The following is a 26,525-nucleotide window of genomic DNA, read 5'->3' as shown; positions in this document are numbered from 1 at the left end:
GTTATAATATTGTCAGAACTGTTACAATACTTTTAATTTAATATGAAAAACAAAAATTGTCTTGTAGTTCAGAATATCATTTGCCACAGTGAAGACAAGCATGTTTAATGGGTTGCCAATCGATCATAAGGTATTCTCACTGTGCTCTCCTGGAAAGTACATTATTGTGTTGTTTAACCATATTGAACACACACACACACACACTCTGAAAGATACAAAGTCAAAGTGGTAGGCTCAAATTGCTTTTGTGAAAGTTTTTTTTAAGTTAGCAGGTATTAGTAAGAAACTTACACACATTCACTATAGATCTTCCTTTGTATGATGTTTGATAGAGGTGTGCATTACATGATATGTACAGTATATTGCATTTATAAAACAATGTACCAAATGAAAATCTACATGAACTACTAACTGCTAAGTTCCAGTTGCTGCACTGTTGAGATTGTTGCATATGCACATTAGAGGGTCATCCTCTGGGCTCTTTTCAAGTGTGTAATTCCACCACAAGGTGGTAGAGGGTGCTGCCGCTAACAGGCTTGTCTTCCCTTTCTCTCGAAGCACAGAAAAGCTGCCCAATGAGGTCAATTGAACTCACCCATTCTGGTAAATGAAGAATAAAGGAAATGATCGTGCAGAAGGAGGCGTTGAATATTGACCAGAGTAGTTAAGAAATGGGAACAGGGACAGAGATCAGATAATTTTAGCCTTTATTAGCTAGTATCAGGTAAGGCTACCTCTTTTCTTTTCTATTTTCTGCATCATACAGTGTTTCTGTTCTGTTATAAAAAGTAAACGAGGATTACTGGATTAATACCCCAAAATTTTTTCATGTCTGCAAAGCCATATTCCCTCGAGGCATCATAATTTGTTTTTTTAATTTTATTGATTTTATTGTAATCATTCCATACAAATAGATCATTTTTACAAAAAATAGGATTGAAAACAAATCACCCACCCCTTAGAAAGAGAGCATGTCCAATGGAATAAAACTTAAAAATAGTAAAAATAAATAAATTGATGAGTTTAATAGGTGGATACAGATAAATGGAGAAGAAAAAGAAATGGGGAGAGAATCTACTTCCTCTGAGCTTTAAGAGCTTATTCTAAAATACTATTGATTAGATCCTGCCAGGTTTTGAAAAATTTCTGCACAGATCCTCTAAGTGAGAATTTGATTTTTTTTCCAATTTCAAATAATATAAAACATCAGTTACCCACTGACTTAAAAGAGGAGAGTGTGGATTCTTCCAGTTTAACAAGATAAGTCTCCATGCCAATAGTGTAGTAAAGGCAATTACAGTTTGTTTGTCCTTCTCTACTTTCAACCCATCTGGAAGAACACTAAACACAGCTGTTAATGGGTTAGGAGGGATTGTGACATCAAGGCTGTCTGAAAGGCACTTAAATTTTTTTTGTCCAGAATGATGTTAATTTGGTGCAGGCCCAAAACATGTGACCCAGTGAGGCTGGAGCTTGATTGCAGCGTTCACAGGTTGGATCTTGCCCTGTAAACATTTTGGACAATTTCAAGCGAGACAGATGTGCTCGATATATAATTTTGAGTTGAATAATTGTATGCTTTGTGCATATGGAGCTCGAATTAATTCTCTGCATTACTACCTTCCACTCCTTTTCTGATATGTTGAGTGAGAGATCCTTTTCCCATTGTCCTCTTGGATCTTTGAAAGGGAGGGATTTTAAAATATTTTTATATATTGCAGAAATGCTGTCCGAGTCCTCGAGACTGAGCAATATTTTTTCCAGCACAGAGGAAGGTGGGAGATGGGGGAAATTGGGCAGGTTCTGTTTGACAAAGATTCTAATTTGAAGATAGTGAAAGAAATGTGTTGCTGGAAAATTAAATTTGGAATGAGCCAAAAGAAGAAGAAGAAGAAGAATTGTTCATAGGATGCAAAGATGTTGTCTATATAAAGATCTGTAAGCAATTTAATCCCAAATGTTTTCCAGATTTTAAAAACTGCATATGTTTGTGAGGGTTGTAAGAGGTGGTTCTCTTGCAGAGTTGCCACAGATAAAAGATTCTCCATCCTGAAATGCTTTCTACATTGGTTTCATATTCTGAGCGAGTGAAGCACAATTGGGTTATTAGTATATTTTGCATTTATTGGGGCACAAAGCAGGGAATATAGAAATCTACCACAGGATTTTATTTCTGTTGCAGACCATGCCTGTGAATGTTAATCTGTTTGTGTCCAGGTTTTTATAGCTTGTATTTTTGCTGCCCAGTAATAAATCTTTGAATACCTGGATGTTTTAAGTTCCAAATAAATGAGGTTATGGTTGAATCTAATTGCTTAAAGAATGATTTATTGATGTATATTGGAATGTTTTGAAATAAAATGAGAGCCTTTAATAAATCCAGTTTGATCTTGTGATATTACTTAAGGCAGCACTTTCTCCATCCTTCTTGCTAGGACTTTGGAGAGTATCTTAACATCATTATTCACAAGTGAAATTGGTCTGTATGATGCACATTGTAATATGTCATTTTGTTTAGGAAAGATGGTGATTAATGTTTGGTGAAAACTTTGAGGTAGAATTTGATTGTCTCTAGCTTCTGTAAATGTTGCTAATAAGAGGGGAGCTAGCTGAGCGGAGAATTTCTTTTAAAATTCAACAGGGTAGCCATCAGGGCCTGCTGCTTTCCCGCTCTGAAGTGACTTTATAGCATCTAGTAATTCTGATAGCGCCAGAGGTGTATCCAGTTCTTCTGCAATAAAAGTATCTATTTTTGGTATCTGTAATGTATCCAGAAATGCATTAGATTGTGTGTTGTCTTCTTTAAACTCACTAGAATATAAGGATTTATAGTAGTCTCTAAATGTGTGCATTATATTTTTATGGTTAACTAGCCAACCTGCGGCGTAGCATATGCCGCATAATCAGGCTGCTTTTTAAATGATTTTTAAGCACAGAGGAAAAAATAAACATTTGAAAAATCCGTAACTTAATAAACCACCAAGAAAAGTAACATTGCAACAATGTACGCTACGAACCAACATACAATTGTCCGTGACTGAAAACCGGAGGAGCGCCGTTGCGCTTTCTCCTTCCAAAGCGAAGGACGGGATTGAACGGCGCTCGTTCAGTATTCACTGCCCACTTATGTGCCTGCCCCCAACTCCCTACCTGAGTCGCTTTCGTCTGTGTACAGTCCACATGCACCTGTCAGTCACGTTGACTGTTAATTTTCCAAACACCGCCTCAGTCTGTTTCCACTTTGATTTTTCATTGTTCTTTGCGGTTCTGGCTGCTTTTTTTTTATATATAATCCACCAAGTCATCCGACCATGGGGGGCTTTACAAAGGGCAGGGACGTAATCAGTGCGAGCATATGACCCGCACGTACTGGGAATTTCTTGTTCGTGGGGAACAATTGGAAGCCACGGTCTCCATCACGAATGGGGTTCAATGGCTTACCCACGCCGGGTAGACACACGTTGATCCATTCAGTGTAGCGGGTGCAGTAACGGACATACAAGTGCATCACAGACCTGTTAATGCTCAATCTCACGTGGCTGAAAGCCACTTGTCCCTCTAAGAATTTGGACACCGACCGCTGTTGGGTCGTGTAACTATTTAGCAGGCAGGAGTCTCGTTCGTTTTCGGAAATAACCAGCCAAATCACTCCACCAACTAAGAACTGCCATGCACCACCACCCACAGAATCGAGAAAGGGCTATCAATCTGTCAATCCTGTCCATGTCCGGGCCGGGTGAGGTTTCCTGTGTTGAGTCAAATGAAGCGAAAGGCTCCACACCTGGTGGTGCCCTTCCGTCAATTCCTTTAAGTTTCAGCTTTGCAACCATACTCCCCCCTGAACCCAAAGACTTTGGTTACCCGGTTGGCTGCCCTGATCGCCTGTTGCAGGGCCTGCATTGGTGAAGCAGGTGAGACGGTAATGAAACAGAGGCACAGGGCTTATTGGTTTTTAAAGACTGCTTCCTTCATTGGGTTTTAACCAATGCACGGAAAGAACCAACACACAATCGTCCGTGCGGCGCTCAGGGTGGAACGGGAGGAGAGGAGAAGGACATCCACTCCGCTCCCTCCGTCATGCTAGTCTGCTGATTTCTCGTTCAGTATACACTGCCTGCTCATGTGCCCACCTCCAACTCGTCACTCGAGTCGTTGTCGTCTTTGTACAGTCCAGATGCACCTGTGACTCACTTAGACTTTTCATTGCTCTGTGTGGTTTTGGCTGCCTTTCTATATATAATCCACCAAGACACCCGACCATGGTGGGAGGGGGGTGTGTACAAAGTGCAGGAGTATCTAAGAAGACACATGTTTGTCGCAGATGCGAATTGCTGTATGTAGTGTGTAAAACAGTTTGCTATAGTGCACACGGTCGTGCGTCGTAACCGAAAACTCGTTTTTTAAAGACTGCTCACTTCATTGTGTTTTAACCTCAGTTGTAAAGGAACGTTTTAAGGATCCCATGGGATGCCCCTCGCAAACAGTTTTACACGGCGCATATGGCGATTCACCTCCGCGAGAAACATGCCTCTATTAACAGTCAACTTGGGTCGGAGCAGCATGTGACCTCTATGACAGACGAATATAAATGACGCTGGTTTTTCTGTGTCGTCGCGTCCGAGTTGGTGGCCGTGACTCTGTGAGTTGTCGTCGTATCCAATGGTCTTGGAGTTGGTGGCCATGACTCCTTCCTGCGTGCGCCATAGGTGTCTCACTTGTCGGCGGCTTAGTGAATCCACGCCCCTTCCAGCGTGCTTTCCATGGTTGTCTTGCCTTAATGAATTATATATATAGATGATTTTATCGCCATACGTGCTGGTGATTGCTGGGATTGTATTGTGAAATTCTTGGTTGTGGATTTGTTGAGCTAAGAGCTTATTAGCTTTCTCTCTGTGTTCATAGTAATGACTTCTTGATTTAAAAATTAGTTATTCAGTTTCTTTGGTTGTTAAGAGGTTGAGCTCTGAATGCAAAGCCTGTCTTTTCCTATGAAGAGCCTCATTTTGACACCTGGCATGTTCTTGATCTATTCTATTAATTTTGCTGGTTAGCTCTGATACCTTCTTGGTTTCTAATTTATTTCTGTGGGAAATATATGAAATAATCTGTCCTCTTAAAAAGGCCTTTAGAGTTTCCCAGAGTATTCCTGCGGATCCTATTCTGAGGATGTATTTGTCTCTAGGAAGAAACTGATTTGTTTTGATATAAATTCTGTACAGTTCTTATCTGCTAATAGAAGTGGGTTGGGTTGCGAGATAAGTATGTGGAGCATAATGATTTCACCTCCAAGATCAGAGGGGCATGGTCAGAAATAATTGTATGGTCTCATCCGTTACAGGAGATGGACATCTGAAGCGGAGCTCCGTTGCAGCGGCTTTATTTTTTCTCTTATTTCTTATTATCCCAAGGTATCCTGTATTCACCTAACCAAATGAGTTTCTACTACAGTATATAAACATGAGTAACAAGAAAGCCTGTCAGAAAGAAACGGAAAAGAAACCTAAAACTACACCCAAGTCTAGACAGGCATCAGGCCCAAGTGCAAGGCCTTTCAGAGACTGACCTGGAACAGTCAGGCGAAAGCACAGACTTCCCAGGACCCCATTCCACTGCATCATCTCCAGTCGAAAGTGAAAATGGGATTGAAGGTGCAAGTGATGCAGGTCACGATAGCTCACCTATTCCAGAAGATCACTTGAAAGTAGAGATAGCTTTGCAGTCCACGCATTCATCTACTCCTCACGAGCTGGAAGCATCAGCTGTAGCAGGGGCTGCTACTTCACCTGCGGAGCACGAAAACCAAAACGATTTGTCCGAACTGAAGAAAATGATCACAACATTGGCCATGGCCATGGCAATAAGTGAGTTCAAGAAAGACATTCAGAAAAATATGAAGAAAGAAATAAATGGCTTGCTCAAGACAAACGAAAAGACAAATGAAAAGCTATGGCTGGAGCTGCAAGAGATGCAACAGGAATATAAAGACTTGGAAAAACGTATATATAATCATTTTGATGCAGTCTTTAAAGATATGCTGAGAAAAATTGAGGAACACATTCAGGAAAATGCGTCTAAATTGAGAGAACTTTCCGATCAGCTGGAAGACCTTAAGCAGACATTCACGGCTCGAATTGAAACAGCAGAACATTTGGCATCTAACGCCAATGGAAAAGCTACAGCTGCGAATTTCAAATGCAAAAAACTCAGAGAAAGACTTGTGGCTCTGGATGATAGATGCAGAAGGAATAATATTAGAATCGAAGGTCTACCTGAGAATTGTGAAAGTCCAAACCCAGTGAAACTCGTAGCTGAACTATTCTCAAAAATAATTGGAGAGGACTTTAAATCAGATACCGAGATAGCGGCAGCTTATCGCATACGTGAATCAAATACCTCTAAACCGAGGACTTTTATTGTCCGGTTCGAGAGATTACAATTTAAGCTTAATGTAATGGCACTTCTCAGACACAAACAAGAGATTATACAGGTAAAATTCCATTACAACGAACTCCCAGCAATATAAATAATATTTCATTGTAACGAAAAGTTTGTTATAATGAGATTCTGTACTTGTTACTATAATGCTTTCTTTAACTTGTATCCAGGCGTTTGCAATCATTTCTTTCGTGTTAATTTTAATCTCCTCCTGCCTACAAGTTATGCTGATGAGAATTTTTCTCAGTATGATAATAAACTTTCAGGGTGCGAATGATGCCCAAATCCAATGGCTGAAGCACTGTTGTGCAATTGGGTGGGAGGAATTCAATGCGAGTTATCTAAATGTGGAAGCATGTTGTGGGCAGCACAGTTATCAATCAGGTGCCGAATCATCCTTTTCTTCTTCATATTGTGAGGTTTCAGAACTCTTTTGAGACCCTGCCCCACTCCCCACCCAACGGGAACGACATGCTGGTGCGTCCTGAAGCGCGATTGCAGCGTCTGTGGAAGATTGTTTGTCCGTTGCTGGTGCAGGGCTATAGGAGGCTTACAGCGGTCCAATGAAGCGCCACAGAAGCAAATTATAAAAGATCGGGGTTGCGCTATAAGTCCCTGTCTTGAACCCCAAAACATGAGGCTTAGTCTCAGTACTTTAGCAAAACCAGCCTTATTCAGCTTGAAACAGGAACAGCACAGTTATTTATTGTAGCGTGATCTACCACTCTGTTATACACAGACACAGCAGTCAGGCAGGGTTGTGGCCAGGTCAGTGACCAAGTAATCCTGTTATCTGCATTTACAATTTACATGCTCCTAACCTTGCATCACCCATTGAGATATTTTATGTTTACTTTGGTGGAGAGATGTAGCATACCTGTGAGCCTGCTATTGCCCCTTACAGAAGCAGAGATCGCACTTTGGGACGCTCTTTGGCGTGCTGTCTAGTTGGAGGAGGTCCCAAGAGAGTTTACAAACCTCACATTTTCTTGAATGTGTGCCGCATTAATAGGAATGTTTCTTGAACGAGCATCACTGAACCACATAAAAACTGCTTTTTCGATGACTTCAAATGCAGCAGTTCACAAACGTTTGCAACCTGAGATTTTTCTTCTTTTTTTGCTCTTTCTTTCAAAAAAGTTGAATTCACTGGCAATGTCTTTTTTCTTTTTGCCACAATCGAGCTGCAAAAAAATAGTTTTTTTTTTCTAATATGAACTGTTATTGTTTCTTCGTGTCTGCCGTTTCTATAGAAGGGTGACAATGAGTTAAATTCCAATGGATGTTTTTTGAGTGTTGACGAGCAATAAGCAAAAGGTATCACTGAAAACCGCTGGAAACAAAAAAGGCAAAAAAAAAAAAAAACAGTACATGGAAAGTTCGAAGAAAGAAAAAAAATTACAGTGTTTCTGTTTGGGGATCGTTGTGCACAACTGAGCTGCGGCCACAGGACTAACTGCTCTGTGGATGATTCATTCAGGCATTTCAAGATCTTTTAGGCACTTTGTTGTAATGAAAGTATCTGTTGAATGTACTTCATAGTAACGAGATTTCTGTAGACTCGTGTCATAAGGGGAAACTGTTGGGACCATAAAAATACTTTGTTGTAATGAAAATTTCATTGTAAAGATATTCGTTGTAACGGAAATTTACCTGTATTTGAAAATAACCACATTCATATTTTCCCTGATTTTTCACCTTCAACAGCTGCTAAACGTGCAGCTTTTTACAACATTAAACAGTGGTTACGGAAAGCCGATATCAGGTACAGCCTCTTGTATCCTGCCAAACTGAAAGTGGATATTCAAGACAAATATCACATCTTCTCTTCCATGGATGAAGCAGAAAATGGATTAAAAAAGCTGATCCTGATGCTTTTTTGAAATACGATAGTGAGTCGCATCCTATCATGGTATGGCAAGAAGATATTACCCGCTGTCTCATCTGCTTGCAATGATATGGGTACCATAATTATACATCCTTTTTTCTTCTCTGCCACTTTTTGTTTATGTTTTAATTACAATTACTGTACATGTGTATGTGTGGAAGAAATTAAAGTAGTTCTTTCTTTTTTTCTTTTTAACTATTCTAAAGGAGACTGTTTAACATCATACCTTTGGTTTATTGTTATTGTTATTATTGCATTAGGGTTAACTATGCTTATCCAGGGCCACTTTTTAACACCATTCCCTGGGTTTACTGTCTTAATATTTCAAGACTGTTGAAGATTATATTTTATGCTTATAGCATTTAAACTTTATCGGCAATAGGTATCTCTACTTTTTAATCCTCAAATGCTGCTGCTGGGGGGCTTATTTTGTTTTGGACGTGCTCTGTCTCTAGGTATGTCAGAGGACTGGGACTTTGTGAAGTGTGGTCCAGCCTCAAGTTGGGGAGGCAAAATGGGGGGGGGGATAAGGGGGGGAGAGAGCAAGCTATATCTAATCTATTATTTTAATCCTTAGAATTATAACTTCCAACGTAACAATAGTCTGCATGGCAATAACTAGTGGGAAAATTGGAAATTAAGGTTAAAGCCATCTCACTTCCAGTTAAGACTACAAAATGACATCAAAAATTCAGAATAAATGTCTCCATGATGGGACAGTTAACTTTGTGAGCTGGAATGTTAAAAGCCTGAATCCCGAAATTAAAGAGAAAGAAAGTATTCTCTCACCTAATTTTTACAGGAGACCCACTTATTAAGCAAAGATCAGTTCCAGCTGCAAAAAGACTGGACTGGCCAAACGTTCCATTCCAGCTTTACAAATAAAACTAGAGGTATGGCAATTCTTATACATAGAACAGTCTCGTTTGTAGCATCAGATGTAGTATCTGATCCTGAAGGGAGACATGTGATTGTCATGGGCAGCTTATTTAACTGTAAAATGGTTTTGATAAATGTTTATGCACCCAATGTCGATGATAGGGAATTCATGCAAAATGTATTTGCAATGTGAACACTCATAAAATTATAAAGGCTGGGGAGTTTAATTGTGTTTTATATCCACTCTTAGATAGGTCTCCTGTCACAGGGTGGATGACATCTAACACTGCTAAGACAATTACACAGTTTTTAACTGACCACAACTTATCAGACGCTGGAGGTTTCTAAACCCAAACTCGAGAACTACTCACCAGTGCATCATTGCCACTCAAGAATTGATTATTTCTTTATAGGTAATAATTTCTTGCCTGCGATTAAATCTTGCAAGGAGGATCACAATTTTTGAATCTTTCGTAAGTAAAAGTGACAAACAATATTGGTAAGGGTTGTGATAAACCGTGGGTGTCGGAGGCCCCCAAAACCCAACACGATCACCAAAACAGAGTTCTTTACCAAATAAATGAAGGTTTTTATTTAAAAACTTCCAAAATATTGCCAATTCTCTCCAAAAACCCTGTTTCTTTTTCTCTCACCACCGCACTGCCCTCCTCCAGTTAAGTGTTGCCTCTCTACCACCCAGCTCCAACTAGCCTAGAGTAAGGAGGGCGGTCCCTTTTATTACAGACCCGGGAGTACTTCTAGTGCCAGGGCAATTGCCCGATGGAAGTACTTCCGGGTCACACGAAAGTCCATTATTTACGTAGGGAGCTTGTTTCTCTGGAACGCCCTCTTGCGGCACCCCGTGACTCCAGCAGCGCTGCCTTGCCAGACTACATTTCCCAGCATGCCCTGCTGGCTTCCCATATCTGGGACTGCTGCCATTTTGTGTACTGGGTTAATAAAAGTTCATTAGCAATCTCCCTGCTTTTATAGAGGTTGTCTGTCCCTTTCATTCCTGGCCGATATGTCTGTCCAGCCTGTGTGGCATCTACAGGGTTTTTTTCCTAAATTTGATAATTATTTTTTAAACACACATACACACAAATAAATGTCTTAGCAATTTAATAGTTTCAGTTTCTTTTAACTCCAATATTGCAGGAGGTGAAGCCTAAGTCTGCAGCAGTTGGACACCAGATAGAAATATAATCCTGACAAGACACCTTTTCCTTGCAGAGCCCACACTGATACCGTACATATACACACAACCACATGGTTTCAACGTCAAGTTGGCAATTATCCTTTTATGGACATCTATGGGATGTGGATGTGGGATGAAGCCTGAATATCTAGAGTAAAACCCCATATGATAGAGAACATGAAAACTCAACTCAGACAATAATGAGGCAAGATAGTGTAAGAAGCTGAAATGCAATATTTTTGTTGGTTCAGCTACACTTAGTAACACTACATTTAGACTCACCTAGTGTCTTTATGCAGGTAATATAAATATTTCACTGTTAAGTCTAGTTTTGTAATGGTAAACAGTAAAAAATGGTTAGAAAGTGAATATCAATATGTGGCCAAGGTTCAGAAACTTGGGGAACCTGAGACTGATGATCTCTAATGTACAGTGGAGTAGTCTACAGCAAAATGTAACACAAACAGGATTAGAATGAACTACTCTGATTCTGGGATAAGTTTAATTAAGATGAAATCCTATTCATAAGTGATTATCTTTGGAGATTAATCAATAAATTGAAAAAACATGCGGTATTTTAGAAAATAGTCATAAAGGTAGTGATATATGTATGCCTATTTTCACCTATAGTGGCATAAAAGTATGTGAACCCTTTGGAAATAATCATATTTATGCATAACATTTGTCTTGAAATACAGTATGGTCTGACCTACATCTATGTTACAATAATGAACAATCACAGTTTGGTTTAACTAATAGTACAAATTATTGTTTTGCTTTTATACATATTGAATATATCAATAGTTGGAAAAAGTATGTGAACCCCTAGGCTGATGAGTTCAACAAAAGCTAAATGGAGTCAGGAGCTGGCAAACATAGAGTTTAGGCAATGAAACAAGATCAGAGATGTGGTTTAGAGTTACATTGACCAATAAAAAGAGACTCAAACATTTTGCTATTCACAAGAAGCACCTGCTGTTGTGAAGCATGCCTTGCAAAAAAGAGATCTCCAAAGATGTATGATCAAGAATTGTTGTTTTGCATGAAGCTGGAAATCGTTACAAAGTCATTTCAGAGTTTAGATACTCATTAGTAAAAAGTCAAACTGTGTATAAATGGAGATACTGTGGCTATTCATCCTAGAATTCAGCACCCATCCAAGATGACTCAAAAGACATAATGCAGAATGCCACTGAGGTAAAAAAAGAACCTTAGAGTAACAGCTAAAGGACTGACGGATTAATTAGAATAGGTTAACATAACTCTTCATCAGTCTACCACATGTAAAACATTGAACAGGCATGGTGTACATGGCATGACACTAAGGAAGAGGCCACTGCTCTCCAAAACAATTATTACTCCACATCAGAAATTTGCCAAAGATGACCTATTGAGAAAATGTTTTGTAGATTGATGAAATTATGGTTAAATTGTTTGGGAAGAATATGCAAAAGTACTTATGGTGTAAAAAGGACATCACACAGCTTAATGAAAGCATTATCCCAATGGTACAGTGGAGGGAGCATCGTGATTTGGGGCTGCTTTGCAGCCTCAGTGTCTGGACAACATGCCATCATTGAGGGGAAAATTAATTACCAAGTTTATCAAAGTATCCTACAGGAACATGTCATGGTAGCTGTCCACCATCTGAAGATCAATAGAAGTTGGGTGATGCAACAGGACAATCACCCTAAAAATTTAAGTAAATCTACTAAAGAATTGTTTCAAAAAAGAAAATCCACTTTTTGGAGTGGTCTAGTTGGAGACCGTGACCAGTGGCATTGTGAGGGGTGGAATAACGGGGTTTAAGTCCTTGATCTTCTTGACCCACCCACCCGCTCTTCAATCATCTATACTAATAAAAGGCAAAGCACTGACTGACTGACTGACTGACTGACTGACTGACTGACTCACTCACTCACTCACTCACTCACTCACTCACTCATCACTAATTCTCTAAGTTCCCGTGTAGGTAGAAGGCTGAAATTTGGCAGACTCATTCCTTACAAAAGTTGGGTAGGTTTCATTTCGAAATTCTACGCGTAATGGTCATAACTGGAAGGTATTTTTCTCCATTTACTGTAATGGAGTTGAGCTCGAAAGCTGTGGGGGCGGAGTATCGTGTGACATCATCACGCCTCCCACCTAATCATGTGAACTGACTCAACGCAGTGCGTAGAAAACCAGGAAGACCTCCAAAAAGCGCTGAAGAAAACATGCATTATATATATAATTGAAGGCAGCGAAACAATAAGAAGCGAGCGAGTGACATATACAACCTAATTCATGAGTGCTGCTACTTCAGAAACAAAGCAAGGTAAAGGTAAAGTTTAAATTAAGTTCATAGACAGGCTGCCGTTGGCGTTTGTCATGCCCACGGGTAATGCGGGATACAAGTTTAATGAGAGGACTTGTAATGATCACTTTGTAACTAAGTTAAAATTGCATGTGAAGGGCTGTGCTTATGCAAATTCCGAGAGACTGTGTTTGTGGGGGATTCATTTTGCCCTCGCACCCCCTTGGTTTGAGAAGAAGTATGAAAAAATATGAGGTTAACACAGAAAAACAGATCACCAATTGAAGCTTTATGAATAATCGATTTGCCATCAATAATTGTTTTGGTAAAGCCATACTCAGTGTAATCCTCCTTCCATTTTGTAATTTTTCCGCCACTAGCCATGATTAAATGAACGGTAAAAAAGTTTGGATTTAAGTAGGTTCTATTTAGTCGCCAGAAATATCTTTGTTAGGAATGGAAGCTGAATTTAGTCTTTAAATTTCTATGGTAAAGAAAAAGTTATGCAATGATGACTAAATGTAACTATTGTGGAGGACTGCCGGCTTCCCATGCCGGTCCGCACCCCCAGGCCGCCAGGAGGAGCTTTCCGGAAAGCATCAGATCGTGCCCTGAGGTCTAGCAGGGCCTTATGGACTTTGTAGTGTTTATACACAGCCCTGCTGGATACCTTGGGGACCACCAGGAGTCGCTGTGGGGGGGGCTTATAGGCTCTCTGATGCTGTATGACCCGGGAGTACGTCACGGTCACGTGACAGGAAGAAATGTCGTGCTCCCGGGTTGAAGTAAAGGACTAATTGCCCTGACCCGGAAGGAATAAGGAACTGTGGACTGTTGGGACAGAAACACCTCCGGGTCAGGGGCTATAAAAGGGCGGTGCCTCGCTCCAGACAACGAGCTGTGCTGGGTGGGAGAGGAGCAAAGTGTCTGGGCGAGGAGGAGTGGATAGTGTTTTGGGAGTAAAGTGGTTTATTGTGTGAGTTTATGAGTAGTGTGGAAGGTGCTTGGTGCAAAGTAGAAAATAATAAAAAGTATTGGACTTTTACCTGGTGTTTGGAGTCATCCCTGAGGGTTCAAGGGAGCACTAGCGCCCCCTACTGCCACACTATATAAAGTCAAAAGTTTTATATATAATGTCATTCCCGAATATATAAAGTCAAACCTTGATTATATAAAGTCAGTGTCGGAATAAATAAAGTCAAAACTTGAATATATAAAGTCAGCGTCGGTATATATAAAGTCAAAACTTGTTTCTGAATATATAAAGTCAAAACTTGAATATATAAAGTCATTCATTAACATATAAAGTCAAAACCTGAGTATATAAAGACGGCATTGGAATATTTCTGAATATATAAAGTAAGCGCTGGAATATATAAAGTCAAAACTTAAATATATAAAGTCAGCGTCGGAATATATAAAGTCAGCGCTTTATATATTCTGACGCTGACTTTATATATTCAAGTTTTGACTTTATATATTCCAGCGCTGACTTAATATATTCTGACGCCGGCTTTATATATTCACAAAATCCATGTATTTGCCTGTTTGGCACCCCATAGTATATGTGTGTGTGTATATATGTACACATGTATGTATATATATGCCAGCAACACTCATGATGATGACAAAACAATTACATTGTCAATCATGTTACGTTATTATTAAAATGTTTCCTTTTCTTTTTACTTCTCCACTGCAAATCGCGGGGATTTTACTATATATATATATATTTATATATATATATATATATATATATAGATATAGATATATATATATATAGTTATGAGAACAACACTCATATCAATGACAAAACAATTACATTAACAATCATGTTACGTTATTTTTAAATTTTTTCCTTTTTTTTTTCATAACTTCTTTAACACACTACTTCTCTGCTGCGAAGCGCGGGTATTCTGCTAGTTCATACATAAATTACGCTCCCCGCTCTCATGCTAAAACCATGATTTCTGAAAATCTTAACAATGCCTACGACCTTAATTAACTCAATGGAAACGCTGTGGAATGACCTCAAAAGTCATTAAGACTAAGATTATGGTTGAGTTGAAGAGTTTCTGTAATGAAGAGCAGACCAAAAATTCCTGTTCTGATTTGCTTCTACTGGATGCTATTGTTTGAGGTGTTTGCTGGTAAAGTAGATTCAACCACATTAAATCCAAGGGTTCGTGTAGTTTTTCCACAGCAGGCTTTGAATGTGTTCAATAACGATTTTAACTATCAGTGTGTTATTAGCATAAGCACATTATGTTTATCTATACTTGTGACTTACAGCAGATGAAGATTGGATCACATTTTATAACAGGTGATTCCAAGAGAATGAATGAAAAAAAAATATGAGTGTAAGAATGAGATAAAACGAGGAGTTTGGCAATTCAAGAGAAAATGACACATGAACCTGATAAGTAGTAAGAGATGCTAGATAATTGTTGTAGTTGATATTTGATTTATATTTCAAAAGAACTTTTAGAAATTAATTTTAAAAAAGCTAGTAAAATTGATGTATTGTTTGTTTAGGTCATTACTCTAGTAGTTAACTGACATGTTATAGGAACCTATAAATAAGTACAGGAAGAACGATGATTGAAACTCGATTGGTTACTTGAGGATTAATTTTATCATAAATACTGTACAATACAGTAAGAAAGGATATCAAGGTCTAGAAAGACAGCTGAGTCCTTCTTGAGAAAGGACAATATTGTCCTTTCTTCCTGGAATGTATGTATAATTCAATTAATTGTCAGATAACAATCAACTTTCATTTTTGAGGTTGAAACTGTATTTCATCCATATACAAGTTCTTTTCACATATTTTTTAGTACATTATCATTTCTTACTATCTCCATTCAATATTTATGTAACATGGACACTAATAACAAATAAGATCTGTCTGCTATACAGTCCATAAATATAAATATATAAATATAAATATATATATATATATATATATATATATATATATATATATATATATATATATATATATATAGTATATGACAAAATTGAAAAAGGATCAAACAAATTCATAAATATATACATTATTAGAATATTTGTTATTATATATGATTGTTACTTCTCTCTATGAGCCTTCCAAAGTACCACCTATCAGGTGATGTCACCTTTCGAATTAAAATAACCTGGTTAGTAAGCTTTAAACAAAATCAAAAATGTAATTCATGGTGTACGAAATGTTAGCCATTAAAAAAAGATCAAAGAATGATGGCCTGTGCTACTAAAAAAAACTCATCAGTGAAGATAACACATTGTGACCATGTTCAAAGAAATTGAAAATGAGTTTTGCCCCTAGCATTTTTTCACCATTTTTCTTTTTCAGCTTTATAAGAAAATAATCACCTGTGGTATTCCTGTTTTCTCTATATATTCCAACATAAATATGGCTTTACATGAAGTAAGGCTTGCATAAAGAGAGATTATACAGACATCCAACCTTTTCAGACAACCTGACATTTTTCACTTTCCAATTTCTTAATTTTTTGACTTCTAAGTGATGTATATGGGCAGATACATTCGTTTTTCATTTTAAAACATTTCTGTTCACTACTATGATATCAGACATTGTTTGCAAAATTATCATTATTTTTATTTCATATTGGTTCCAGTCTTTAAAAATGTGCCACAAGAAAACTTTGTTCAGCTTGCCTCATAAACTAAGTAGTTTGATTTTGAAATGTGCAAATAATCTTGGGCAAATACAAACTTGGTATTGTTATTTATAATCAATATCAACACATCTGTGTAGGCTGTGACAAATAATAGTACAAACAGAGTGAGCGTATCATAGCAAGTATGCATAACATGAGTTCTAAAAAAAGTTTTATCAAACATTGTTCAGCAAGGAGCAGCATGGTGGTGCTTCTACCTTGAAACAAGAAGACTGAGGTTCAAATCTCAGGTGCTCCCCGCATGGAGTTTGCATCTGGTGTCTGCATAGGTTTCCTCCAGGTACCCCTGTTTCATTCCCACAGTCCAAAGACATGCAGGTTAGGTGGACTGACAAAGCTAAATTGGCCCCTATGAGTGTATGAGTGTGTTAGGCCTGTGATGGACTGGTGGACTGGCCAGGGATTGTTCCTGCCTTGTTGCCAACACTGCCGGGATAGGCTCCAGCTTTCCCACAACCTGGCTTGGATAAGTGGGTTTAGAAAATGGATTGATTGATTATTCAGCAAGATTTTTATTTTGATTTGGCATGACTAAAATTAACTTGAACTGAAGCAATCATTATTTTGCACAGCATTAGTCCCTGAAAAATTATCTGCATTCATTTTTTCACCCTAGGAGTATTTCAGTGCTCATCCAGTACTAACAACGCAGCATCACCTCATTCGTTCATGATAGAATATACCAATAAACCATGAATATTGTCCTCTTTGGGAATATTCTTATATCATACCAGAATGATAGTACTGTATACACAAGGTTTATTATCATCTAATTAGTTGAAGATGTGTTGTAATGCATTACCCAAGAGATTTCCAGAAATACTGTACATATTGTGACTAAATAAATAAGAGCACTCAAACACAATGTGCTACTTCTATTGCATGTGAGTGCCAGAAATGCTGGGTAAGTCACTAGTTACTAATCGGACTAAAGTTAGGCAACGATTTAAAGTATTTTAATTTTAAGTTTGAAAAGAAATAAGTATACTTATAGTGAAAAGGTGCTGCTCCTCATGACCAAAACAGCAAAAGATTTATAGTTAGATGTAAATATTCATTATCACCTTATTGTCTGTTCTTTTTGCCATTGATAAATAAACCACTTTTTGCAAACACGTCCTTGTTCTGCTGCTCTTTCTTCCAAAACCAAGTATGGGGGTCACTAAAATATATTTTTAACATAAGATCTGCAATTTAAATAATGTTGTGATGAAATGCATTAAAGGGGCCATGACTAAAATCCATCATAATAGAAACACTTAATTCACAGCTCAAAAAGGTATTTGTACTTTTGACAGTTAATTATGACCATAAACCTTCTAGACTTTTTGGAATTTCAGTGCTTCTTCATTAAGCAATCTTATAACTTCTGACTTGGCAACCTCCATGCCTTCCACAAATGTTTATCAATGTGATCAACATATATGAAAATAATGTAGAATAGAACATGCAGTTTGCTTCTCAAGTCATTTTATCAGATGATGTACCTGAAATATTATCAGACAAAAACATTAATATACAGTGCGACACGTGTGACTGGGAGACAGTTTACAGGCTCGAAAAAGTGCATGTTCCTGCTGGACCATGGGTTGGCGCCACCCTCTTCCTGTTTCTCCTCTCTTCCAGTAGAACAACTGATGACCCATCAAACTAATGGTTACTTCTGGCCCTCAAAAAACACCCATAACATTACGTCTGGTTCCGGGCCTCGAGATCCCACCTCCTTCTGATGTCACTTCCGGACCCATAATGCCACTGGCCATGACGTCATTTTCCTTCTGTCACCTATGTATATAACAGCAATTTTTGTTGCTTCAGTTCTGTTTTGGACTCAAGTCTGCAAAGAACTCATTTTGCTACTAACGTGTCTACAGTATACGGGGTGGATGCTCAAACCTCTGATGTTATTTTGTATTTCATTTACAACATATTAATAAAAACTGTAAGTAAAGTTTAATCCGGCTTTGACAACTCAGTCAAAATGAGTTGCATTTACCCTGCTTAGCCTACAGATAATTGGGTGCAAAGTTCACTGTTTCTTCTATTGTACAAGTGGATAAAAGGAAATCTGACAAAATAATTCCAGTAGCCAAAACTAAAGAAAATCAATTTTGCCTTACCAATTTTTTTTTTGTTTTTATGTCAATTTGTCACCATATTGCTGTCATATGTCAATTTATTTGAATGTGAACTTTGGTAAAATATTTATTCTTTTCTGTATATTTATAAATCACGAATAATATTTTAATTGAGTGTTTAAAAACATTATCGATTTCGTTGTAGGTTTATTATTGTACAACAGTTTTACCCACTTAGGTTACTGTGTATTGCATTGTTATTTTGAACACCTTGCTTATTTTTGACCTAATATTCTATTCTTTGATTGACAAAGGTTACAGTCATTCTGTCCTTGTTTTGTGGCCCAAATCAAACAACTGTACTCTGGTGCAGAAAGGAAAAATAATTTGCATTGACTTATGTCACGATTTATTAATGAGCCATCTTTATCTAGCAAGACATTTTGAACAAGGAAAACTCCACTTTTCACAATCTGTAATTGCCACTCCTTAATGATTGACATTACAAACAATATGTTCATTGCTTACCTGACAGTTAATACTGTATAGTCATGGATTGGCTCTGAACTGTTCAGCAGGAAATTCAAGTACTTTTTTTTGGAAATCCACCTAGATGTTGTATGTTAAGACAGTCAAGTATATAATGGATTCTTACCAGTCAGTACATTCTTGCAATGACATCTCTAAAGCTTTAGGTGGAAACAATAAAACGATCTTAAACCAATGTTGCACACCTAAGATCCCAAAGGTAATGCACAAAGAAAAATCTCCAATGAACCTTGAGGGTACTTTGGCTTTGTATCCCAAGGCAGGGAAATATGCTGCATTTAAAAGACAGTAAAGCTCAGCATGATTGGTTATTGTATACATTTATGCCAGAAGCATTAAAACACTTCTTACAAATTGTTCTTTTGTATAGTGAACACCATTCCACAGTCCTTTGCAGATACAGAATTATATACATATGCTTGCATTTGCAACCCAGACACAGCAGGTCACTTACAGTACTTAGTTCAGAACAGGCTCCATAAAGATGATAATATCTGTAGGGAGAACTAATTCCAGTTATACTCCTGTTGCCTATTGCTGGAAGACTTTGGCTGCATAAGAAACAGATGCCTAGTTGAAGAGATAAGAGATGCATCCCTGGAGCAAACACAAGGAGAAAAAGCTGGCCAGCCACCAGCTGCATGAAAAGCTCATATGGATCAACATCTGCATATTGTTGACAAACTTGCTCACATATAAGAAGCCATAACGGATCAAGAGTTCAGAGATATCAGGAAGTCAAAAGAGTGTTGTGACCTTCCATGCACACAGAATGAGATGCCAGTGTCAGTGCAGGCAGGCCCGTAAAAGCATGCAAATATTAATACATTTTGGTAAGTATGAGTTTTGCTCTGTTATTGATACCCCTTCCTTTGTATTTCTTAATAAAAATTACTCAGGTTGGTATGCATTGGTGTCCCTGTACTATTAGCCACATACAGTTTATTTCATATTTTCAAATATTTTGCTTTATTTCAAAATATGAAAGAAATAATGTTTGATGTGGAGAAATAAGGCAGTATGCAGTATACCAGCTACTTTAATTATGGAAGAATTTAAAATTCTGTTGTATTCCAATATAACTACATAACATTAAATGTAGGTAAATAATTAAAAATTATGTTTTTTTTTTACCTTCCTTAGTAAAATGGAGAACAATATACAAGACTTCTTAAAGCTGCATATATCATTGCATTCAGCAAATAATGAATAAAAATGTGCATACAATGATATTTATCATAAATAACTAGTAATTTGTTATTCCCAAAGTAAAGAGAGACAAGGCACACAGTTCTGAACTGAAATACAAAAAAATCAATTGCACCCTCTGGCTTTTTGTACAGACCTCCCCTTTGTTGGAAAATTGAAATAAATGAAAAGAAAAGAAGGAAAATGTTTGTAACAAGCTGTTATTATGGAGTGCTTCACCTTGAAGAAAACAATGGGTTTTTTAGCATCATTACAGTCTATCCATCCATTTTGCATTCACAATTTTCCTGATCCACTTCCATTCCTGGTAGAAATTAGTGTTAAGCAGGGTCCAGCCTTTGACAATGTCTACTGAAACACAAATTTGTGGGCGCACACATACTCCACCAGTTAGCCAAACAGTTAATGTTTAGAATGTAGGAAGAAACCAGTTACCTTCAGGAAACCTACATGAACAGTTTGATTGTGTCCAAACTCCACCCTGAAAGTATACCAGCCAGGAATCAATAGGAAAAAAAATTGCAAACACTTTAATAATATCAGATACAAATTTAATAATTTGGATGCAAAATATTATAAATATTTCATCTATAAATTGTACTTTGAAATTTGGATATCAAGAATATTTACGAAGGCATAAAAAGCTCTATAAAGAATGGTTTGGGAAGTGGTGGACTAACTAACTCTGGTTTACTTCATCAAAAAGTGAACTGGATTTGTTCATGGGAAATTTAATTTACGGATAGATCTTCAACATCACGAATTCAGGAATGATCCTCATACAGTCATAATATTTTTGGTCTATTAGTTCATGTAGGCTACTCAAATAAAACAGGTAGAAGCATGTCTTCTCCTTATTGAGACCTGTTGAGATTGCCATGATAGAAGAACGGCTGTGAAGGAAATCAAGTTTAATTCATTCTTCAGACACCCTTTTTCCAAGGCACATGTAAAGGGCTACAGAGTTCCATGGGGTTTGAATCAGTACTACTGTACACCAGTGCTGCCTCATATTCAAATACATTAAAGTTCTTTCATTCATGAGGTTCATCCGCCAAAAAGGGTGTGGAAGATAATGACGTAAACCAAAAGTTGAGCAGTTTCAAGTCAGGAATGAAGATCACTGATCTCCTCTTAAATGTAGAGAAGAAATTTGTGATGTTAGAATGAAGGTGTTATGTTTTTCAAAAGGTAATAGAGAATATTGCCTTCCTGCAGTGCTCGTGTCTCACAAAATAATTCATTAATGCAACACATCTTAACAATAGTAAAGTCGAATAGTACAGTCAGTAGCTAAGGAACAGAAACAGAAATTCAGTGTAAATAAGACCTCCAATCTGTGGCCCTGAGCTTGAAACTCCAGCTGCTATAGCTTGCCAATGTTTCAAGTTAATTATAATTTTATAAAATTAAATAATGTTTCTCTGGTACAGTGAGATCAAAATCTAAATGTTTTCCATTTTTTGTTTTAAATTTTGAAAAAACCTCAGTTATGTATATCCCAAGCTAATTTTGTTAGATAAGATCACTCCTCTACTTTATGTTAAAACGTCTATTTGTTTAACAAAAAAAAAAATTACATGTTTTTGTTTCTCACTCCTCACATCATTCTGTGAAAGGGAGATTTAATTATTGACATATATTTTAAAAGGCCTGAATAATTGTTTCTTCAATGAAAAGGATTCCTTAGAAAATAGTCCTTTCACCATTTTCATGCTCTTCTGGTAGTGGTTTGTGCAGTTTATAGCTGAGCATAATTGTTAAAGTTATTATCATGCACCGAAGCCCTGATATTGCAATATTTAGGATAGCTATATTATTGTTTCATGTGCAATATAGTCAGTTCATTATTATTATTATTATTATGACTTTTTTGTTCTGAGAAAGCTGCAGCTTAAGAATTTTCTGTAGTGGATTCATTTTTTATTGACAATGTACTTTCATAGTGCAGATCAGAATGGATGGCAAATAAACAATATGTCAAATAAAATAAATTAAAAACATAGTATCTGATTAGCTCTGGATATGAGCTCTGAGCTAAATCATATTAAACCCTGCATTGCTAGCGTAAACAAAACAAAGAAGATTAATAAACCTACACGAAAATAATTTCATCTGAAGCTTTGCTCTCTTGATTTATAAAGTCAAATAAACTCTCAATGGATTTTTTTCTTATTCATCCAAACCCATATATTACTCTTCATGGAAAGTATTTTCCTGTAAAAGAATAAAAACAAAGTTAAACAGTTTTTTTTTTTGTATAAAGAATAAATGTACACCTAGTAAATTATAAATTATAACATTTTTATTATTCTAATACGATATTCAGTCACATACAATTACTCTGTTTAGCCAAACATAAGTGCCTAGATGGAGATTATACTGCATATAGGCTCTGTATGACATTTGTTTAAATTAATTTACACATATATTAAGATATTTAATTTACTGATTTTTTAAAATTATTTGTGACATAATGTTGCTTCATAATAATATACATAATAACATGCCATCTCAGAAAGTAACAAATGTTTAATATCAGATATGGGTTAGATAAACTGAAGTTATTGCCCATTAAAACTGCACAGAGTATAATGCCCTTAACTCTTTCATAAATAAAATACTATTTTACATTCAGTGAAGTACCCAACCATACAATCTCCTCCATGAAGTAATATTTCACTGCTGTATTTTATTTTTCAAATGGTAACTCACACTGTTAACTGTCTGGGAAAATTATCAGCAAAGTATAAACATTATTATAAAGAGAAAATATAATATAGCATAATACTGAATGTGTCAAAGGTTTAAAATATAATGGTAAATAATTGGATGGTGAACTGTTCCACATTTTTGTATTTCTAAATAAAAATAACCTGGCAAAATTATTTTCTGCTTCGTTTGTATTGGTTGGTTAAATGTAACTTATATTAGAAATTAGTTCATGAAAAGAGCTTTCAGAAATTAAGCCTCTTATTTCACTATGTGGAAGTATCTAGGCAGTGCCATCTAGTGGAGATCAAATAATTCAAAACTCTATTAAATTTTGCATAAGAGTATTAGAATAAAATACATTCTGTTTGGGGAAAAAAAAAAACTTAATAATTTTAACTGTTTGTCATTGAGCATTTATTCAACTTAATATTATAAAATTATTGTGCAGTTTTATGATATTAACAATAACAATTTATTATTAAAATAACACAACTCTTATAGTGTTATTGTAGTACTCACTATTTTACATTTTATATCATGAATTTTATCAAGTGCATTTTATGACATGTTTTATATCACAAGCTATTACATATCACCAATTCATTTGTAACATTTTATCTTGGAACAATATATATAAATGAATGATAATTAGAATGTGTTATGTACATATTTTATAAACCCTTATGATTATTATTTTAAATTCTAGCAAATAAGTTTATGTGAATATATCCAAAACACTTCATTTATAATTACAAGAAAAAAGTCTTAATACCTGCAAGGCAAATGTCAGTAGATGACAATACACATGCGTGCTTAGTATTACAGTCCATTGTAGCAGCTGAAACTTGGAAGCAAGAAGTGTAATCTGTGGCTGGAGTCACTTATATATATGCCAGAGACAGACTAGATGCCTAAACATTTATTTGGGATACCATGTTTGATAAAAAATAATTGAACATTAATTGATGGATGGCATCCTTGCCATTGACATTACCCTTGATATGGTAACAGATTTACTACACAGGACAAAAAAGTATTTCAGAAATGTATGCCATCTTCTCACAAATCATGAAAAATTGGTTATAAGTAAGTGGTCATTCAGACAGAATACATTCAGGTATTCAGTTTGTGTTTCTGTCTTGAGTAGGCAGGAAGATCAATTAAGCAGATGTTATCATTACTAATAAAGGATGCAACTAATATATTCTGTTGCAGGGGTGAGCAGTGTCAGTCCTTCAGGACCGTGGTGGCTGCAGGTTTTTGTTCCAACCGACGTTCTTAATGAGAAGTGAATTATTGCTGATGAAGCACTTACTGCTCAAATGACATTTTCATGCTTCATTTTAATGGTCTTACTTGTTAAGGTTCCGCACCTTTTATTGCTTATTTCAGTCTTAAACAGCTGCATTCACTGTTTTTAATGGCTAATAAGATGCAAATGACAAAGGAGCCAGCAGTTCTCCATCTACCTTGTTTCCATTTACACTTGTGTGGATTCATCATGCTCTATTTGGTAAATGAAACAGTTAAGAGAAAACTGTGACAGACTGAAAATGATCTATTTTACGCTTCAAATCATTTGGATGATATCATTGGAAAGGAAAAAATCTACAATATAAAAACCTAACATTGCAAACTAACAAGTCATAAAATTAAATAAGGTCTGAGACTGGTTTCTAATTAAGCAATCGGGGTGGAATGAAAACCTGAAGCCAATGCAGCCCTCCAGGACTGACATTGCCCACCCCTGTTCTATTAACGAATTTATAATCCATCCATTTTCTAACCCGCTGAATCCGAATACAGGGTCACGGGGGTCTGCTGGAGCCAATCCCAGCCAACACAGGGCACAAGGCAGGAACCAATCCTGGGCAGGGTGCCAACCCACCGCAGTAACGAATTTATAATACATTCTTATTCTGATTGAATCTCAGAACTCATAATTTCTGACCTCTAAATAGGAAGATGTACCCCAATTTTTTTCGGAAACTTGGACCTAGTCTATCAAGTCCAAGTTTGCCTGACTTCAGATTATGACATTAATCGAAAATGGTGATGTTCACTGCAAACAGGAAGTATAGTAGGTTTCATTTGTTTATTGAAACAATATAATTCATAATACTGAATACTGATAAGTAAATGTTAACATAAACAGAACGAACAGTAACAGACTATACAATGTTAGCTTGATAGACGCAACTGTTTGTACAATGCCCTCAATTGTTGCTTTGTGTAGTTTTTTTAATAACAGCTTCCAAGCAGAAACAGTACTATTTATCATAGCCAAAAGCATAAAACTCTTATTTTTAAGATATCACAACATACTTTTTGTGCTTTTCATGCTCATCAGCTTCTTCCGCAATGCAGCCTATAGAGCTTTTGTTGCTGAAACATGAACTTTCATGGAGGCACCAATTCTTACTTTCCCACTTGGGCAGTGTGAATGCACGGAGGTCGAAAATGATGCAATTGCGACTTCCGACTTATCAGCTCCACTGTATGATGAATACAGTAATTATCAGGGATGCCAGGGGCGACAACCCGGCCGGGACACCATGAAAGACCGGAAGAGGGCGTGCACCCACCTTGGACCACGTGGGGGCCACCAGCCTGGTGGTTCTAGTGGCCACGGGTAGGGGGCTTGGAAGCCCAACACTGTAGGGGCCCGTGGTCACCGACAGGGGGCGCCCCGAGGCCTTGGAGACCCTGGACCTCAGCACTTACGCCACACCAGGAAGTGCTGGGGGGATGAGGAGCAGGGACACCCGGAGTGCTTCCGGGAGTACAGCCGGCACTTCCGCCACACGGGGGCGTGTCGGTGGAGGATTGCCGGGAAGCACCTGGAGCACATCCGGGTGGGGATAAAAGGGGCCGCCTCCCTTCATTCAGGGCTGGAGTTGGGTGGAAGAAGGACTAAGCAGGAGAAGATAGTGTGGCGGCCCAAAGAAAGGCATTGTGTGTGGCCAGGACTTTGGGGGTTTGTGTGTGCACTTTACGTGTAAACGTGTGGTGGTGGAAAACAACATGTCTGCCTGTCTGTGCCCGGGTAACGTTCACACAATAAATTCACACATATTTTCTAGACTATTAGATATATTGTAAATTAATAAGTTGTATTACAGAGCTTGTGGTATTTTTAGTTTGACATAAGATGGTGGAATGTGACTGGAAATATTTTAAAAAGTCTGACTAATTCAAATAATAATGCTTTATCAAAGCGGCATATATAACATTTTTGTTTTTTAAATATTTTGTAACAAACCTCAAGTAAACTTATTTCTCGTTGTCATTATGGGGTGTTGTGTATAGAATTCTGAGGAAAAAAATGAATGTAATCCATTTTGGAATAAGGCTGTAACATAACAAAATGTGGAAAAAGTGATGCGCTGTGAATACTTTCCGGATGCACTGTATAAAAAACAAACAAACAAAAAAATCTATATTAACAACAGCAAGGAATTCTTTTAAGTAGTGTCACACACGTGCGCATGGGGGATAGATTACAAGTTCAAATAGTGTTATTCGTCCACCAAACTGGGGTTGGTGTTCTCACCTTATCTTCTGTCCTCTTGTTCTT

This window comes from Polypterus senegalus, chromosome 4, assembly GCF_016835505.1.
Source record: "Polypterus senegalus isolate Bchr_013 chromosome 4, ASM1683550v1, whole genome shotgun sequence".
NCBI classification, from domain to species: Eukaryota; Metazoa; Chordata; class Cladistia; order Polypteriformes; family Polypteridae; genus Polypterus; species Polypterus senegalus.
The sequence above is the reverse complement of the archived record's forward strand: the minus strand, read 5'-3'. Positions refer to the sequence as shown.